The sequence below is a fragment of the Adiantum capillus-veneris genome, chromosome 4 (assembly GCF_014529385.1).
Source record: "Adiantum capillus-veneris isolate H3 chromosome 4, ASM1452938v2, whole genome shotgun sequence".
NCBI classification, from domain to species: Eukaryota; Viridiplantae; Streptophyta; class Polypodiopsida; order Polypodiales; family Pteridaceae; genus Adiantum; species Adiantum capillus-veneris.
The window spans coordinates 132,471,650-132,484,520 of record NC_140934.1 but is presented as its reverse complement, the minus strand read 5'-3'; the positions used below and the strand labels follow the sequence as shown (position 1 = coordinate 132,484,520).

The 12,871-nt window shown below is 44.1% G+C and overlaps 1 protein-coding gene across 3 annotated transcripts in view; it reads left to right on the top strand.

Moving 5' to 3' along the window:
- Nucleotides 1-12,871, top strand: part of LOC147460000 (EKC/KEOPS complex subunit tprkb-like protein) — a 95,824-nt gene that overhangs the window by 81,764 nt on the left and 1,189 nt on the right. The gene's annotated exons all lie outside the window — the stretch shown is intronic.

Below are 12,871 nucleotides of genomic sequence, written 5' to 3'. Positions count from 1 at the left end.
ATGCCTCTTCCTCTACCACATGCAAACCCCTCATTGCTTCCATAGCCAAGTCCATATCCATAGCTTTGACCTCTTCCACCTCCCATCATATGCACACTAAGATTCTTCATAAGACCTACAACCTCTTGCATCTTCTTGCGAAAAGCATTCACATTGAGAAGCTTGTTGATTATAAACCGGCTCCCTGACGAGGACCCTTGGTTTCTCTACAACTTTCACTTCAGCCCTTGGCTGTAAGAAAAGCACGTCTTACCATTTCATAAGTTATAACTTGAGGAGGTTGGGCTGATTGTAGCTCCTTTTCGTAGCCTTCCAACCATTCCCTAGCATCTTCCTTCAAACAGAAGTAGAAGATTCGAAGCACCCACTCTGGGTCTTGGTTGTTAGCAAGAAGGCAAGCAAACTCCATTCGCTCAATGAAACCTTTGGCACTTTCATTTGATTTCCCACTAAACTCTTGAAAACTAAACGCCGTGTCTTTTAAAACCTGTAAATTGAAGGTAACTTGAAGCGATTCCTCGATGGCGGACACCAAAACACTGTTGGGAAACAAGCAACCTGGAACACCTCTATAGCGATGTCACCCAAAAGCGTTGAAAGAGCACTACAAGAACACCAAAAGCTTTGGGAAACCCCTTTGAAACACCATCAAATCCAACAAGAGCAGTCCCCTTGGGAATTTACTGGCCGTCGCCCACCTAAGAGACTATACCACAAAGAAGGAAGAAACCTGTTTAGACACGGAATTACGGACGTCGCTGTGAGCGGGATGGAAACACACAACGCCTCTATAATCACTCCACACACTCTCTTGGGATAACACACACACACACACACTATGGGGCACCACTCAGCTTACACAATCCACCTGGCCGAGACAGGAAACACACCGATGGAGTGAGAGGAGAGAGACTATTCATTTGTCCACTCAACACAGACACACACACACACATATACACAAATCAGCTCAAAGGAGGAAGATTTATCATGCTTAGATACAATTGATCTTGGGCCGACACCAATGGGACAAATAGCTCACACCATATGGATGAAATATGCCAGATACAATCACAAATTTGAGTAGAGGCTTCGTTCACAGAAGAAACTTACACAGCCAAAATAGCAAGAAATAATGAGGAATTTGGTAAAATGGACAGTGCCATTGCGTCCGGAACGGCCAAAAACCCCAGTCTACAATATCAAAGTGCTCAAATTCGAGCTCGGATGAGCAGTTTATGGCCAAAACAGGCTCCAAGAACAGCAAAAACTGAGTTGTGGCTGTTCCTCCTCTTCTCTTCACGTTTTTCTGGTTTTTTTCTTAGATTTTTTAGTGTCCACACTTCACTTTATCCCTTGGGCACGTTTGGCCTTTTGATTTACCTCTAACGGACCCGAATAGGGCAAAAAAAAATGGCCACGCAGTGCGTTTTCGTTACCCTTCTATATCCATCCCTACACTTGGCACTCAACTTTTCTCAATAATGCATCCCTCAATCACGTGAAGTGGCCCCCAAATACAGTTCTCATGATGACCTTTTTGCATAATTCATCACAAGAAAACACTCCCGTTGAGTCCTCACTTATCCACGTGCAAGTCTGGAGCCCATTCGACCTCCTGACGCCATTGGATGCCACTTGATGCACCTGCTTACCTCATAGTGTCGGCCCGTTGATAGCTTCCTCGAGAAGTTTTACGCTCTACCAACTCCTCTTTATTATAGAAAAACACAATGATACTGGTGATGATAAAAATCGATGTACTATGTATACGCTGTCCTACCTGTACACATGTGGGCCCCACAACCACCTAGCTCTGGAAAATGGGCAATTCTTTATTCGATGCACCATGCATGTGTATGTACATATGCGCAATCACTTCTTCCAAAAAACTCCTAACATCACGTATCAATGCTCTTGAAAACAAAGCTTTGCCCTGCATCAAAAACCACTTTAAAACTCCCCCTTCAAAGCATACATCACCCACAAGACGTATGGGTTTCCACAATTCAACCTACATAGTTTTGCCCCAAAGCTTCCATACACTGTAGACTGTAGATAACAGACCATAACTCCAAAAGACATGATTTCAAGCTTCAAAAAATCTCTGGAAACTCTGCAACAAAAGACAATTATGTGCAAAATCAACGCGAACGGGATGGTGTAATAGGAAGACTAGGTTTAGAGAGAGCTAGTCGAGGGCAAAAAACAGAATAGAGAGAGCATGAGGGAGTTCCAACGACCAAAAGCCAACAAAAAGCTCACATTTTCCTGAACTTTTTTCATTTTGTACCTGTATTTAAGTTATGTACAAGTCTCCTTTAAAAAAACAGAAGAACGGGCACTTAAAGTAACCCGACAACTGTCACTAGACTAGCGACTTGTGGTGCATGTACATGTGCTTGCCAAATCAAGATAAAAAGGTCATAAAGAAGCATCCCACACACTACTTGAATTCTTGACGTGATGTGGATATGTACAAATTTACAAAAAATGGGGTGTCAGAAATGTGCCCAACAACATGTCAAGCCACTGAAGACGCGGCGGGTTAGGGCTCTCTGAGCCTAACCCTACCCGACATGCAGATCCTGTCCAAGGGGCCTAAACCCTAAGAAGAAGCAACAGAAGACGTTTTACCACCTTACTAAGTCTTGCCGAGTGGCCTAATCCTTAAAGAAAAGTTTCCACCAACTTATGGGGCCACATTCGATGGTGCTTAAGTGACTAGGTTTAAAATAGCACGACACACACACAAACATTGCGTGGAAAATTGATGACGTGGTAGTTGTTGTATGGACGCTCTGCAATTTGCGTTGCTGGACTGATGACATGGCAAGTGTACGGATGCTCATGAATTGTGTTGCAAGCTGTTGGCATGGGAGTGTACAGAATACCCTAATTTTACGTTGCTAGCTTTTGAGGACAAGATGATTTTAGAGTTGGATGCTTTTCATGTAACTGCTTTTAAGCCTAGGGCCTTTAAGAGCTCACTATTTGGCATGCTTCCGACGAAGGTGCATATACGTGACGCCACCGTTGTACCGAGTCAAAGCAATATAAAGAAATACCGAAAGGGGCGCCAGGGTTTAGGGCCAGTGCTCGCTTGGGGTGGAACTTCGTCACTCCGTATCTCGTGTGCCGTGCATCTCTTTCAGTTCAGTTGTTTTAAGGTACTAAAAGTCTGTTCAAAAAATTCGTTTCCGTTGGCACATGGTGCCTGCCTGTTACATAAAGATGTCTAGAAGCGTAAAACCTAGATCTGCACCATTTCAATTCCCTTGACATATCCAAAGGAGCATGTGTAAAGATAAATTGGTCAAGCGCCAAGCAACATCACTATCCATAGACTTACAATGAGGAGAGGCAGTTGTCGTGCCACTCCGTTTCCATGATGAGGAAAATGACAGGAGGATGCAGAGTAAGCTTATCCGATGTCTACGTGGTGATTGAGTAGTGACCAAGGCTTAGTAACGAGCAAGTTCAATGATATGTAGGCCAAATATGGTGCACGTAATAGAGCAATGAGTGTTTGAGGAGCATCTTGTCCGGAATGTCATCTCTTGCAGTGCATTGATAGCAGGGTATGCTAGTGGATTTGTGCTTGTCAGCACTGCTTTGGTCAAGATGTATGCCAAATATGTTGTGGTTGGTGATGCTTGGCTGATATGTAATCAAATGTAGTGCCCTTATGAAAGCACATAAGGTTCTTGATGAGCTCTCTTCAAAATGTCATTTGTTGGAAACCATTGATTACAGGATATGCTCATTATGGCTATGGCAAGGTTTTTGTGGGCAATTTCAATCGAATGTGAAAGAAAAGACCTTTTTCAAATGCTCTCATCTATGCTTGCGCCTTGAAGGTGAGTGGCCTCATAAGACATTGATATGGGCGAGAGAATTGACAAGGAGATTTCTAGTCATGGATCGTGTGAGAAGATGCCATGCGTGCTTTGGTGGAGTTTATATGCCGGTTAAGGGTTTTGGAGAGTCATGAGGTGCTAGGCAATGCCTTGATCGACATGTAAACTAAATGTGGTGCACTAAGAGGGTATGGCCGCCCAAAGACTAAAGGAGGGCCGCCCAAGGGTTAATGGATGAGAAAAGGAAGACAAAAGGAGGTGAGGCATGGCGTTGGCAGCGAATCAGGGGTGCAAGGGAGAAGCAAAGCGCTCGCAGCGTGCTGTGTGGGCCTCGTATGCACTCGACCATGAAGCGAGTTGTTATCAGCTTGGCATGGCGCCCCCATGTGGTGCCAATTCTGTTGGATTTGGTGTAGTCGATTGCCATGCTTGCCACGTCATCGGAGGTCATGCCCCCTTTGCATTAGCGCTAGCGCTAGTGGTAGGAAGGGGGCAAACTTCGGCTATAGTTAGCAAGTGGCAGTTAATGCATGCAAAGGGAGGAGAAGTTTATAAATAGAAGGATAAGCTCATTATTTGGGGGTCTCTCTTAGAATTTCATTCCTAAGCCAAAACTTGTTGCTAAAAAGCTCTCTATCTCTCTCCCATGTGCTTTCCTATAGGCCGATGTGTCAGAGATTTGGGCACCCCAAGTTGAGAATCTGGCGACACGAGAGAGAATCACTTTAAAATACTTCACAACTTTAAAATTTAAGTCGACACGGCCTGGCGTAGTTCCGTGCCGAGAGGTGTTGGCCCCAAAACCTGGCGCCCCTTCCGGTATTTCTTTATTATATTAATGCTTGAGCAAAGTACAACACCCGAGGGGTCCTTTGCTCTCAGACTCTACGTCCAGATGCTCTGAAGAGTGAGGCCCCTAAGGGCTTATTTATTCTTACAAGGGATGCCAAAAGCAGAGCCCCAAAAGCATTTAAACTCAAAAGCGATTGGTTCCTAAAGCAATGATCCCCAAAAAGCACCAGCACAAAAAGCAGAATTTCGTACAATTCTGCCAAGTCATCAGCTTGTCAGCACAATTTGTGGACGTCCGTACAGTCCCTACCACGTCAACGTTCGTAGGGGGTAGTATTGCCACGTCATCAATTTGTGACATACCCCCCTCTTGAAAGAATTGTAATCGTCCTCGATTACTCTTGCAAAATCAGACATAAGCCATAACTAGTTCTGTAGACACCGACCCACCAACGCACTAGACGACACAAATCCAACACTTGTACAAGACGACAGTCACATCACATCACATTCAGATCACATTTAGATCACATAACATAGAATCTAGGACTGTGATTCCTGGTGACGTATTTAGCAATCACATCTACATCCTTACTGATGTTGATTAACTAATCCCATATTTTGATCAGGTCCATGGATTCGGTTTTGATCTAGGACCATGATTCTTGGCAACGTATTTAGCAATCACATCTAGATCTATCCCAGATCTCACTGATGTCATATTGACTAATCCCATATTGCGATCGTGTCCATAGATTTCTGCACTCCAGCATTGTCGTGTGCGAGTTTCAGCACTGTCGTGTGCGAGTAATCATTTTCGGAGATCCCAATCCATACAGATGCGAGTTCCTCGCTCCTATTTCCGGTTATTTGTCACAAACAACCAGATTGTCAGTACATCAATATCCCTTACAGTGGCCTTTCCAATATCTGGTTCATCTTCTGGTCAGCAGTTCTGTTCCAGCTCTTCCTGCGAGTAAAGCTTCTGCTTTTCTACACTCATTTGTCCTTTCAGCTTTCATCCCATCTTGAGAGGAGAATCAATGGCCTCACGCCATCTCGAGTGAATCTCATCAATCGGGTAAACGTTCAGGTGTTTTGCAAATCTCGGGTCTCTGGAGTACTTGATCAACCTTTTCACACACTTGTCAACCTGTAGTTAACGCTTGTACTTCGCTCTGGCAAACTTCTGCTTCGAAAAAAATTTGCCCAAATCTTCATTCTTTTCTTCAGCTCCCATGCCAAATTTCAACTCTTCTTTTCCTTTCCGCTGAGAGGTGTTATCTTGTTAGATTCTCCACGAGAACCCATGTGTAATCTAGGATTCTTTTTGGCTTATGTCCAGTAAGACAGAGGGATGAAGACGGGAGGGCGCCCGATGCACGATGAAATGGGTGGGAGTGCCTAATAAGTCTGGGGTCCGGACACGAAGATTCTTCAATGATAATTTCCAAAGTGCCCAAGTGCCTTATCTGCTCTTGGATAGGACCGTATGCTTTGAGAAAAGCACACGCCTGATGCTCTGATACCACTATCACGTACTTGGGGGCGAACACAAGAGAGAATCACTTAAACATACTTCACAACTTTAAAATTTAAGTCGACATGGCCCATCATAGTTCCGTGCCCAGAGGTGTTGTACTTTGCTCAAGCATTACTATATAAAGAAATACCAGAAGGGGTTGGCACTTATACAAAGACGACAGTCACATCACATCACATTCAGATCACATCACATAGAATCTAGGATTGTGATTCTTGGCGACGTATTTTGCGATCGCATCTAGATCCACACCGGACCTCATTGACGTTGATTAACTAATCCCTTATCGCGATCACGTCCATGGATTCGGTTCTGATCTAGGACCATGATTCTTGGCAACGTATTTAGCAACCATATCTAGATCTATCCCAGATCTCACTAATGTCGGATTGACTAATCCCATATTGCGATCATGTCCCTAGATTTTTGCACTCTAGCACTATCGTGTGCGAGTGATCATTCCATCTGTTGTCACGTGACACATCCCAACCCTATGTATCCGTTGACAAGCTACACCACAGTAGGGTTCAGTCAGTTCAGTCGGTTTAGATTAACAGTGATCTGGCACTTTTGTGAGTCTATTCGTAGACCGTGCATGCCCAGTCACTTAGTATAGATGCATATCCTCCGGTTGCACACAACATGATCATCAGAATGCCCATCAGAATCCATTAGCATCAGTTAGGAGAATTTTCCAGTGCATTTAGCCTATTTTCCTATTTTTGGTTATTTTCACTTATTATTTTTAAGTGACTTTCCAACAAAAGTAGGTAGGGCAATTTTGCTAAGTTAATATATAAGCAAACCCAAGTTAGCACTAAATGGCAGAAGAGGCACCCCCTCATGACCCTCTAGCGTTTTTGCATCCTCACCCCATCCTTGGCGCTCCCTTCCACAGCAGGCCATCGCCATCAATCATCAGCACCCTAGCGTTTGCAGATCCCCGCCATCGCCAGTAGATTCATCAGCTTCCCTAGCGTTTTCCCAAATCAGCCCAATCAGCATTTTTGGATTGCAGATTCAGATCAGCCTAGCGTTTTTGGCTAGCAGCAGGACCCATCAGCGTTTTTACCCTCAGCATGACCCCCGAACAAACCAGTCATTTTCAGCCATGAAAACAGCAAGAAACAGTCATTTTTAGCCACCAAGAAGACCACGAAATTCAGCCAATAGAAGATCACAGATTTCAGCCTAAGTCGCCGTCGTCGTCGTCGTCGTCATCAGCATAGTCCCATTGCATCAGTCCATTGCATTCGCATTGTACACCTTTGTGCAATCAAAGTAGACCACTCTCACCGACGAGAGTGGGGCCTTCGGAGGAGGGTTTTACAACTCTCGGGTTTCGTATCTCTTCTCTCCTTCTCTCAGTCTCATTCACTTGCACGCACAATATCCACTCACTTTGTTCGTGATCACAGCACTCTACAAGACGGAAGGCTCTCTCCTTCCCTAAGAACTAAAAGGAACCTTGAGCAATAAAAATCACTAATCTTGAGAAAATACAACATTCATTCCGCTGCACCTTACATCTGTACTCCAATACTGTCGTGTGTGAGTAATCATTTCCGGGGATCCCAATCCATACAGATGCGAGTTTCTCGCTCCTATTTCCAGTTATCTGTCACAAACAACCAGATTGTCAATATATCAGTATCCCTTTCAGTGGCCTTTCGAGTATCTGGTTCATCTTCTAGTCAACAGTTCTGTTCTAGCTCTTCCGGTGAGTAAAGCTTCCACTTTTTTGCACTCGTTTGTCCTTTCAGCTTTCATCCCGTCTTGAGAGGATCTCGAGTAATTCTTCAGGTGTTTTGCAAATCTCGGGTCTCTGGAGTACTTGATCAACCTTTTCACACAACAGTTAACGCTTGTACTTCGCTATGGCAAACTTCTCCGTCGAAAAAAATTTGCCCAAATCTTCATTCTTTTCTTCAATTCCCACACCGGATTTTAACTCTTCTTTGCCTTTCCGCTGAGAGGCGTTATCTTGTTAGATTCTCCACGAGAACCCATGTGTAATCTAGGATTCTTTTTGGCCTGTAAGACAGAGCGATGAAGACGGGAGCGTGTCCGATGCGCGATGAAGTAAGGGTGGAAGTACCTAATAAGTCCAGGTTCGGGACACAGATTCTCCAAAGTGCCCAAATGCCATGTCTGCTCTTTGATAGGACCGGTATGCCGTGTCTCTCTCTCGTGTGCTCTCCCGTGGGCCAAAGTGTCACAGACTTGGGTACCCCAAGTCAAGAATCTGGCGCGACACGAGAGAGAATCACTTTAAATACTTCATAGCTTTAAAATTTAAGTCAACACGGCCCGACGTAGTTCCGTGCCCAGAGGTGTTGGCCCCACAAGCTGGTGCCGCTTCCGGTATTTCTTTATTATATTAATGCTTGAGCAAAGTACAACACCCGAGGGATCCTATGGCAGACTCTACATCCAGATGCTCTGAAGAGTGAGGCTCCTAAGGGCTTATTTATTCTTACAAGGGAGCCAAAAGCAGAGCCCCAGAAAGAGTTAAACTCAAAAGCAATTGGTTCCTAAAGCGATGATCCCAAAAGCAACTGGCTTCAAAATCTAGCCCCAAAAAGCAGAATTCCGTACACTGTTGCCACGTCATCAGCCCGTCAATGCAATTTGTGGACGTCCGTACAATGTGTGTGTGTGTGTGTGTGTGTCCGAGCAGTATTGCCACATCATGAGTATGTGACATGAAGCCACCGTAATTCGTTCTATTGCTCTCTCAAGCTAGAAAAACTCTCTTCCCCAAATCTCACTCTCCTATCTTCCTCTCACCGCCATAGCCGATCTCCCTTAGCTTTTTGCCCTCATAATTATAACCTTTAAGCTCTAATATACTCTTGTAGGGAGCTCAAGATCCATAGCAGTCGGATATACTAAGTTTTTGACTTGTTTCTCTCGCATACCCTCAAGCTCCCATATCTCCCTCACATTCAGCTTCAAGAAGAATAAGCAGGGAAAGAGGATGCGAAGGGAGCATTAAGGAGGTTCTTAAGGGCATTAAGAGCACTTAAGGAGCATATTAAAATAAGAGAGAAGTCAGAAGAAGGGCATAACCTCGTTTTTATTCTCTCTCGACATTGGAGGGACATAAAGAAGGCAGCAAGAGGAGAGTTTTTTGGCAATTAAGGCAGAGTGAAGAGTAGCAGAGAAGAACAGAGGGAGCGATCGCGCTCGTTACCGTCGTTGGCGCTCTTTTTCTCAGTTAATTCAATCTCCATCATCATCATCAGCTTAAACTTTGTTAATCTTGTTGATAAGTCATGGTGCCGTTAACGGCCTGCATAATTTTTATAAGGAGCTTAAACTCTTTAGGTTTCAACTGTGGTGCCGTTAACGGCCCGCTTTGGTTATTAATTAAGCTTTACTCAAGGTTTATTTATGCTCATGGCGGTTGTTGAAGCTATTTGCATCTGTTGTTCTCTCTCACACACATCTCTCATAGCCAAAGGCCCCGCGCCTTCCCGGCTCACCTTCCGACCACATATCCCCCGACATTCTTGTGAACCAGATGCGAAACAAGCCGGGGTGGGAGATAGAAGAGATGTGAAGACTCGGGAACCAGGTGACAGCAATGAAGATGGAAAATCAAAAAGATTGGATGATTGTGACTCCAGACTATGCAAAGATGCTAGAGCTAGTACAAAGGGTATCTACAAGTGATGGAAACCAAGAAAACACAACAAATGAGGATGGACGAAGCTGTTGAGATAGCACTAGATGTCGTGTATGAAGAACATAATGTTTTTTAAGGGTATGATTCTGAAGGTTACCTTACATGCTATAAAGTAGAGATGACAAGCCGAGGTGTACCCGAGGACCAAATGATTGTGGCTTTTGGACAGCTTGTGGATTCAAATTTCATAGAAGTGTACCAAGAGATAACAGAGTGTTCTTTCGAGCAATGGAGTGAATTTGCAAACGCTTTGATCCATGCAAGCTTTACGGTACTAGATCTTGAGATCGAACAACTTACATCCAACAAACAAAGGCAATGTGAAGATGATTTTAAGGGAAAATTGGGTGCTTCAGTTATTTCTTGTAGCAGGTTGCTTGGTACTAGGTTTTGTTTTTGGATTTATGCTATGAAGGAAAGAATTTTTGGTTTGTGGTTAGTAAGTTTACATGGCTAGCTTCCATTTGACTTCTTTCGACAATTGATGGAGTGTCTTCACACCTTTTGGGTTGGTTCCGTTGCCGAAAGTGGAAGTAAAGGACTTGACGGCCATTTCATGTGCAGACAGGCTAAGGCATACTTGAGCTTGACAGAGCTCCCTGAATCGAGCTTGATGGTCAAGACGTGTGCACAACTAACTGGAGCATACTTGAGTTTGGTGGGGTTCACTATACAGGGTCTTCCATAATTGAGTGTGTTAAAGATACGGCAAATATGGTTCAAAGATTTGCGATGCGGAGTTACCAAATGATAAAGCTAGACCATTGATGATAGGGTTTAAACCTTATATTCTTTTGCATGTATTTACCAGTTATGTGAGCTTGATGGCAAAGAGCTTAAAGTGCTTATAGCAAATGTAGATTGAAGACCTGTTGGCAGAGACCGAATGCAGTGCAGGTTCGGAGGGGGTGGATGTCGTGTCGCTCTGCTTCCATGATGAGAAAAATGACAAGAGGATGTAGAGTAAGCTTATCCAATGTCTATGTGGTTATTGAGCAGTGACCAGGGCTCAGTAACGAGCAAGTTCAATGATATGTAGGCCAAATATGGTGCACTTAATAGAGCAATGAGTGCTTGAGGAGCATCTTGTCCGGAATGTCATCTCTTGCAGTGCATTGATAGCAAGGTATGCTGGTGGATTTGTGCTCGTCAGCACTACTTAGGTCAAGATGTATGCCAAATGTGTTGTGGTTGGTGATGCTTGGCTGATATGTAATCAAATGTAGTGCCCTTATGGAAGCACATAAGGTTCTTGATGAGCTCTATTCAAAATGTCATTTGTTGGAAACCGTTGATTACAGGATATGCCCATTATGGCTATGGCAAGGTTTTTGTGGGCAATTTCAATCGAATGTGAAAGAAACGACCTTTGTTCAAATGCTCTCATCTATACTTGCCCCTTGAAGGTGAGTGGCCTCATAGGACATTGATATGGGCGAGAGAATTGACAAGGAGATGGCCGGTCACGGATTGCGTGGGAAGATGCCATGGTTGGTAGTGCTTTGGTCGAGAGTTTATATGCCGGTTAAGGGTTTTGGAGAGTCATGATGTGCTAGGCAATGCCTTGATCGACATGGAAACTAAATGTGGTGCACTAAGAGGGTATGGCCGCCCAAAGATCTAAGGAGGGCGGCCCAAGGGTGGGTAGCCCCGGCCTCAGCTCCCGCACCTGTAGGGTTACTTACCCCTTGATTTAGATGAGATTTCTTGCGAGTCTAAATCAACCTATTAGTGCATGTGCATGCTTTGAATCAGCAATTAGCTGATTCGGTACTCAAGCAAGAGGCTCTTGTCTTGGCAATTGAGCATAGAATCCTCACAACTGTACATAACAAATGAAAAGCCCTTGAGCTGGGCATCACGATTATGTATTCAAAAGGGGAATGAGGTGCACGAGAGTGTGCTACATAAGACAAGGGAGAAGGCAAGCTCACCATGGAAGCTTGAGCACTTGCACCCACTACTCACACAAACACTGTAATGCATGATAATCCCCAAATCAGCCCTCTCTCTCTAAATCGATTTGGGCGCCCCCATCAAGCTGGCCTTGTGCTTCTTGATTTGTGAGGTGTCCTTTTGAAGATTCCCCATCTGACATGTGTCTACTTTGCCCCATTTGGTTCAATTCCTTACCTGGCCTAAAAAGACCTTAACTTAGCTTAGCCCCTTCTCTACTAGTCAAATTTCAGTGCTGATCGGCCCAACCATCTTGTGGCTGCTAACCTTGACTCTTGCGGCCCGCGGGTGAAACTCTTGGCCAATGGCCGTTTCACATTGACCATGCAATGACTTAATGGAATCTTCACACTTTTGCCATTTCTATCTATTATAGAAGTGAGCATTGGACCTTTAACATTTGTACACTTCTATTGCATTGAATCTGTGTGTACATGAGAAGTGCTAGCTCTAGCATCACTCCCCTTTTGAGCATGTGTCAAAGCCTTCGACCTTTGCTCTACTAAGGTGATCTGAGTTGGGGAATATGTGGGTTGTAAACCAAAGGCTTCAAGGTGAAGCTGCAATACATTTGGTGACTCTACCAGTTCAATCTCTTCCATCCACTTTGCATCCATAGGTGGATAGTTCTTAAACTTCACCAAATAACGTTTGCCACATCTCCCACAAAAGGTCTTAGAAGACTCACATGAAACACATTATGAATCTTCCAACTGTCTGGCAATTTCAGCCTATATGCAACATGGTTGATCTTGTCAATTACTTGAAAAGGCCCATAGTAGCGCATACTGAGCTTTGGAAACCACCTTTCCTTGCCCTTCATCTTCTTTAATCTTGCCTTTTCAAATTGCAAGAGAACCCAATCACCAAGTGAAAACAAAAGTTCATGTTGATGACGAGCAGTAGCCCTTTTTTGCTTTGCTTGAGTCTTCTCCGAAGCAAGCTTAATCTTCTTATACATTTCATCCATATTTTCTACATAAGATCTGCTTCAAAAATCTCATCTTTTGTATGCAAAATGGGAGGAACGTT